Source organism: Populus trichocarpa, chromosome 1 (assembly GCF_000002775.5).
Source record: "Populus trichocarpa isolate Nisqually-1 chromosome 1, P.trichocarpa_v4.1, whole genome shotgun sequence".
Lineage (NCBI taxonomy): Eukaryota > Viridiplantae > Streptophyta > Magnoliopsida > Malpighiales > Salicaceae > Populus > Populus trichocarpa.
Genome location: NC_037285.2, coordinates 27,909,766 through 27,917,865, shown reverse-complemented (window position 1 = coordinate 27,917,865; position 8,100 = coordinate 27,909,766). Strand labels below are relative to the sequence as shown.

The 8,100-nt window shown below is 34.1% G+C and overlaps 1 pseudogene; it reads left to right on the top strand.

Annotated features, from left to right (window-relative positions):
* Window positions 1-937: 937 nt before the first annotated feature.
* LOC18095098 (pentatricopeptide repeat-containing protein At3g53170-like) lies at window positions 938-2,421 on the top strand (annotated as a pseudogene).
* The last annotated feature ends 5,679 nt before the right edge of the window (window positions 2,422-8,100 follow it).

Below are 8,100 nucleotides of genomic sequence, written 5' to 3'. Positions count from 1 at the left end.
TTCCATGATTTGGTTACTAAATAATTTCACATTTTCCATATTTATTTTGTTAGATAAACGTATTTGCACAACGGGCCCTCGAATTGTAGCTAATTCTAATAGTGGTAACGTGCTTTTTTTGTTTTTGCATTTTTTGAGCACGTTTCTATGATGGAAGAAAATGATCCAGATTTATTTCCAGGCCCATCTTTTCTATTGCTTTTGCGAATTCACCTCATCTTCTTCTGAAGAATGCCAGGCCGTACTTTCAATATAATAATAATAATAATAATAATTATTATTATTTTAATAATTATGATTTTTCAAACCAGTTTATATCCACGTCTTTTAATCTCTTAAAATTCTATAATTAACAATCAGATAAGCATCTAATAACTTGAAATTTATGATAATTTTGATTTTTTTAGGGTTTGTTAATTTGGTTACTTTAATTAATTAATGTTGGATCCAAGATTGAAGACTAGGACCATTTCTTAATTTAATATTAAAAATATATCTCTAAACTAGCTTTTAAGTTAATTTAAATTAAATCCTCCCAAATTCAAAATTTTTAAAGACGATGGACTAGGTTTCTTGTGTTGTGGAAGGGGGGCAAACATTCATTGGGGCCACGATGGATGGATGCTGGCCCCTTAATTGTTGAGCTATGTCATGAGAAAGCAATATTTTTTTCATGTGAGGGCTGGTTGTTTTTTAAAAATTTAAATTTTTTTTTTTTAATTTTTTATATTTTTAAATTATTTTGATAAAAACTTATTATTTAATCTCCTTCCGATCCTATGATCCAAGGAAAGCAAGACCAGCAGTTTTTGCTTTCCAATCCTATATACGTAGCCCAGACCCGAATTCAACTGGGCTCAAAAGACAGCCCAAGAAGGACTTGTCTAGAATTCTAAAGAACTGAAGCTGCTATAAACGCTATTGAACAAAAATCAACTCCAAGAAATATAACAATGACCTTCGGCCCAAGGCTGTTTTAGAAGCTCTTGATGAGGCTATCAAAGAGAAACAATGGGAATCAGCTCTTAAGGTTTGTGGGTTTTCTTTTTCTTGGACCTTCTCTTCTTGTCAGGCTTTTTTTTTTCCTGCTATTATTTATGTGATTTTGGTTTGAGTTCTGCTTGTTTGATGGTGTTAATGTGTATCCTGTGCTTTTACTTCTTTGGACCAAGTTTAAATTAATGATATTGCTACACGAGTGTATTAGTCTCTCAAGAAAGTGATTTACTTTTCCATGATCATGTCATTACCAACTGGTTTGATAAATTCAAGTTATGCATTCGACAGTTTTTTGAGGCTTGCTGCTGTTTTCTTGATGATTAGTGACATTGTTGCTTAAAATGCATGTATACATTCTAGAATAAAGTCCGTGTCTGTTTTTTAGATTTTTGAATTTCTTCGTGAGCAACCCTGGTACCAAGTTGCTGGTGATGATTGGCAAGTGCAGGCAACATGAGGAGGCGAGATTGCTTTATGAGGTCATGCAGTCTGATGGCCTCAAACCTACAATTGATGTTTATACTGCTCCTGTAAGTGCTTATGGCCAAAGTGGTCAACTTGACAAGGCGTTTTCTGCTGTTGCTGAAATGAAACCGATCTCTGAATGCAAACCGGATGTGTCTGTTTTCTGCATATTCTGTACTCCTGATATGTTGCATTAAACTACATTGTTTTGAACATATTCGAGGAATTCTTGCTGAGATGTCATAGTTACATACAACACTGTTATTGATGGATACGGTAAGGCTAAAATGCTTGAAGAAATGGAAAACACATTGACGGATAAGATTGAAAGTGGAAGCTCTGCTCCAGATCTTTTCACATTTAACTCCATCACTGGGGCTTATGGGAGCAGTGGGCAGCAAGACAAGATGGAGGAGTGGCATGCTGAATTTCTGTTGATAGGATTAAGGCCAGATATTAAGACGTTCAATATCCTGATCAGATCATATGAGAAAGCAGGCGTGTATGGAAAGATAAAGGTCCGTTTTGGAATTCATGGAGGAAAGACTATTTTCTCCATCGATTGTTACTCGTAACCTTATAATAGAGACATTTGGAAAGGCCGATGATATTGAGACTGTGGAGGAATATCTCAGCAAAACTAAACATCTGAGAATCAAGACTAACACTATTACATACTGTTCTCTTGTTAGTGTGTACAGTAAAGCTGGGCATATAATGAAGGTTGATTCAAATCTGAGGCAGGTGGAGAACTCTGACATCATACTAGATACGCCTTTCTCCAACTGCGTTGTCAGGGCCTATGGTTGAGCAGGTGATGTAGATAAGATGTCTAATCTCTTTCTGGAAATGAAAGGGAGAAAATGCAAGCCTGACAGTATCACCTCTGCTACCATGATCCAAGCCTACAATGCGCAAGGCATGGAGAATATGATGATTGCAACCAGGAGAAATTGAGGGATCTGTGATGGCTTCCAACAATAATTTTTTTCTGGTCCATTAGTATCTTTCCTTCAACTGTTCGGGTTTAACTTTCTTTATGTTAAAATTAACCTCTACTTTTTCTTTTACTCTATGATTTAAGTTTTGCCTTCTGAAAAAAAAAAGGGTTGTGCCTTCCCAGGTGTGAGAAGGAATAGTGTCTTCTCGTTTCAGTGGTTATGCTTCAATATCTGATGAATACCGCTTAATGTTTAGCCTGAAAGGGCTTGTTTAATATGAATTTAGAATTGTTTGGTTACGTTAACAAATTTCCTTTCTGCAGACAAGATAAGACTTATGGGTCTGCTTTACTGTTTTCCCATGTGTTCTCAGGTACCAAGTTGACCGGAGCCTTGCATGAGGATTATTGTGGAAGAGCAACATTCAAATAGAGAGTTAGATTTCTGAGGTGATACCAGGGGAGCAAAAATTCATTGCTCACGGCCACTTCTTTCACCAGTAAGTACATAATCTCACTAACACTTGTAAATTGCAAGAATAACTTGACACAAACACGCACACACGCCAAGACAATAATTGAGGTTCCAGGCATGTCACTGAAACACCTACCGGAAATGAGACATTAATTAAATACAGTATGGTTCTATGGAAGATCCTCACCCTGCCACCCCCTGACCTCTGAATGTATGCTTCCTTGCCTTGTTAAGTGCGAGCTGCATTTACCTTATCTTTTCCTGCTATCATCAGAAATTACAAGTAATTCTGCGTTCTCGTATCCATGACAGGGAAATATCATGCTCCTTATCATGATAGGAATCATTACACTCTTTCAGTTCTATAATGTTTGTCGCATGTGGTGGATGATCCAATTCGCACCCTCTACTTCTGGATGCCAGCCTTTGGTTTTTTCCTCATGCATCCCGGGGGAGGAATCGAGAAAACCGCATTTTACGTGTGATCTTGGCAACTTTTGGTGCAGTCCTGCTCCCTGACAAACACCTGGCTTTTTCTATGCTTGCACAGTAAGGTTCTTGCTTTTGTAGATAGCACGGATTCAGATACTCAGTCTGCAAAGGAAATTTGTTTACGAGAGGTTCGTAGTTCAGTCCCATAGACCTTTTGCAGCCTTGCGTATCTGCTTTCCCCCCCTGTCTCTCACACTCTACTCTGCCTTCGGAAGTTCTCCGAGTTTTTTTTCCCCTTAATTATTTGATAATTCAATGGCTTGTTTGGTACGATATAATATAAAATAATACAATCAAATGTGTATTATAATGAAAAATACAACACAAGGAATTGAGATGATTCATTATGTTATTTTGTTTCATCGCGGAATTTTGAAAGTGTTGTTTATTACAGTTTTGTATATATTTTACTGAATTTGTTTTTTGAAATATTAATTATGAAAAAGTTATAATTTATATTTATTTTTTCAGATTATAATCTTAAAAGCTATCACGTATCAAACATACAAAGTCAAAGTTAAAATCAAGAACTCCTGATTTTAAGTTAAATTTGTGTGATTAGGTCCATAATTACCCTAAAAAGAATATCACGCGAAACCTTCGAGGACATGGGCGTAGCAAATTGGGGTGGAATGGAACTTGAAAAAGTAGCAGTTTGAGTTCCTTCATCTACTTTATCCCGACCCAGTTTGCCGCCGCCGCCGCCATGTATGCTTATGGTTCTGTAGCTGTCTTGGTCCTGAGGACTGGTGCTACTGCACGCTTACCTATAGAGCTTTACATTACCCATGGATTGTGGCTGACTAGGTGTTAGAATTCAGGTTCTGTTAGCTAGGCAAATAGTTAAAGAGTAGTATATTGTTCTTCTATTTCTTCTGAATTCTAGTAGCCAGGCTCTTATTGGCCAATGATAAAATCTCTAATTTCCCTCGCTCTCGCTTTTCATAGACATCCATTAAGGTTGTCAAAATTACGATTTTAACATAATACAAAAAGTATTACATAAATTTGAATAGTAAAATTATAAAAATTTTTAAAAAATATATAAAAAAATTCACTCTTCAAATAAAAATTCATATAATAGAATCCATTTCCTCAGTCATATTACTTTGACTCATAATAACCCATTTTGTGCAAATATTAAGAAACTGCTTTCGAGCAAAAATACTAATGGCGGTGAACGATATCCAGTGCTCATCAGTTCCAAGAAAAAAGGGACCAGTACTCACGTTGGAACATTGTCCTTTTTCGGGGTACTGAGAGTATACATGGCCAAGGCAGTTAAAGAACTTTGAACTTTGATTATTTATGGGAGATTTTTAGTTAGTTCAAAATTATGTGGTTCATATTGTTGGGGTGGGCTTTGAATAAAAAAGAGAAAAGCCCCCTGGCCTTCTATTTTGTTTGGGGGTTGTTCATAAAAGTGAGTAAAAAACTTGAAAAATCAATTAAATTAAAAAAATCAAACAAACTAAATTAAGAAAAAAGATTAAATTAATCGATTAAAAAATCCAAAAAAATTCTAGTTTGATTCGGTTTCAGTTTCAAATATCTGAAATCAATTGAACCAGACAGAATCAAACTAGTTCAACCAGCATTTTAAAAAAGAGAGAGTATAAATAACTTAAAAAAGAATAAATAAATTTTTTGTTAAAATTGTTATAATTTTTTTTTTATTTTTGAATCGTTTTGATATGTTGATATTAAAAAAAAAAAAGTTACCACACTTCTAAATATCCTTTAATTTGAAAATTTTGATTCCATGCCATGGATCAATCGTGACGTTGTGTATTTGTTGTCTCTGCCTCCTTCACCATTTTGTTATTTTGTTATGAAGTTTTCTTGTTTTTTGTTTTTTAATTATTTGATAACTTGATAAATTTTGTTGTAGATAAATTACAATTTCAAACTTTTTTTTTAAAAAAAAACCGTGTGGTTAGTCATCAGACCATTTGAATTAATTGAAATTCAAGCCAAAATATATTTCTCCAAAGCTAATATTAGGCACCCATTCTTTGGTTTTTAACTACAATTTTCATTTATCTTTTCTCTCATATTCATATGATCATACGCCAGCATTGGATTACATACAGATCAATTTGAAATATATTTCGAAAGTGCAGTTTCATTCTGAAAATCATCTATATGCCAATCAAGATGGGAAATTGACGTTTAACATGCCCTTTTCATCCATTAAAAACAGCAACTTCATATTTAACAGGAGAAAAAAAAAACAGAAAAAGAAAAACAAATGTAAGTGTGAAAGGAACGACACAAATACAGCGGGCGGCAAAATTGCAAGAATTGAAAACCCTAATGATGAGTCTTCGGAGGACAAGACCTTTTCTGGTTAAAACTCCCAAATTGCTGTGACACGGCAGGAGAGATGGAGTTGACAATTGACATGACCGATATTATTTATACTCTTAAGACAAGCGAGTAGCTTCTAATGGAGCAATCAACATGACTAGAAGAACATGCTGTTAGTAATCATGGTATCATATCTTTTTCAAAGACAAGCCTCAAATAATATTATTACATCTACGAAAATTGCAACACCCCAATAGTTTAGGAAAAAGGGAGACTAGACGTCCGAGGGTCAATTCTAAGGATTTGTTTTTTTGGTAAGCTTGCATTATGAGCTTGAATGTGAAAGCACCTTCATCCATGCCCATTTTTCCTAGGTCAACAGTAAACCGACTGCCTGCCGGCCATACCACTTAGACATGGTGGAGGGACGAGCCTGTAACTCCATTTAGAATGCTGAGTATTCACAGTCCTTTTGGATAAATTATATGTCGACACATTTACCATGGCATGGTTTGATTTATAACCAAGTTTCGCTTCTAGTTGATAACTAATGAGTTTCGTTTTTATATTATCATGCAGGGTTTTGGTTTTTTTTTATTTGAAAAAAAAAAAACACTAAAAACAACAGTTTTTTTACGAATCATTTGATTAAAACCTTGTTTTTTATTCGATAGTCGAAGATGTTTTCAGGTGAGATAACGTTTTCCTTAGATCTGAAAGCATATTAATCCAATAAATTTATTTGGATATTGACTTTTAGATTTGGTCCTAATAAATCAAAGAAAATAAATGTTTTTTTGATTATCATGTCAGTTCGTTGGGATTGATTAAAACCCAGTTTACCATAACCTTAGTTTCAATATGCAAAAGTTAGTATAAGGATATTTTGGCTGTTAAAAAACTAAAATTACATTATGATAACCTAATAAATATGTTTGTTATTGTGTTCTAGAGTATTTTTAAAAATATTTTTTTACTTGAAAATATATTAAAATATTTTTTTCATGTTTCTTTTTATATCAGCATATTAAAATCATTTAAAAATATTAATTTAATATTTTTTCTAAGTAAAACAATCTACATACAGAAATTATCACATTCTCAAACATTAATTATATGTATCATGTTAACTTTTGAGATACTTAACTTTGTTTAGGTAGCAATAAATCAGAGTTTTATTCAATTACTACCCAACTATGGTTCAACCATTTGTAATGTGAAGCCTTGTGTTAAATTTGGTTAAATTTGTGCAATATGGGGATTAATATTCTAAAACATTACAAATGAAGTTGAAGAGTTATAGAATATCTAGAATTAATGACCTGAGTCAGGATCTATCATCTATATAAAAAAAAACAATAAAAATAAAATTAGGGCTCGAGTTAATTATCAGAATTAAGGGTCTAAGCTAGGTTCAATGATTCTCTTGAAACAAAAATCACATCAAGCTTACGAGACATGGACGCAAGATCATGTATTTCAACAAGTACTTGAAGGCTGTTCATTTCGAATTCTCCATACTTATCAAAGTTGTGTGTATATGATAATTATTCCTGTCACTTTTCTCTACATATGTAATGTAATTATGTAACATCATGTGCTAAGATGAATAAATGCTGCTTGTTACTTTCACAGCCAACTTTCTCAACTACTGAGAAAACTGGCATTCTTGTAAGCTCATGTGCGTGTGTGTGTGTGTCCTGTCCACCTACTAACACTAGAACAAAAGGAAAATCATGCTAGATGGATAAGCATCGCTGCTCTAAAGTCTTGCCGAAATGATTTCAAATATCGTCTGTCATGATTTTCCTTCAGAAATGTGGTTTCTAGCTAGTAATGCCATTCATTTCTTCTATCTTCTCCGTATCAAATACATGGGCCACATTTACGCGTTTAATTATGCTGCAACGCGGAGGAAGGTGTGCCTGAGATATAATGGCAATGCTGGATAGAAGATAAACATCTTCTTCGGTGTCAGTTTCAGCTATCAACCATGGTTTTAATTGTGGTTTCGGTCGCAGTCACTGTCCTGGTGTAATGCTTTATTAAAATAACCTTGCTATAATCCATGATTATAATTTTATAAAATCATGAGCTCTTCGAAAAACTTTCGATGGATTGTTATACTCTTAACAGAATAGTATCTTATGTTGTCACCGGGAAAAAAAACGTATAAAACTTTGTCACCGGACATTGATATGGGTGTCCATGGCCCAAATTTGTAAAGTAAAAATTGCAGTGATCACCGATCATGGACGGCGTATTCTTTGTTTCAACGTATCGCAAGTGGCATGGAATTGAACATGGAACAGTATTAGCTAGTTGAGTTCCTTCATCGATTCTCTGCCACCATTACCACGTACAATTACTTTGGAATTATTATGTTATAAGCTATATATTGGTATCTTTATATCTAAAT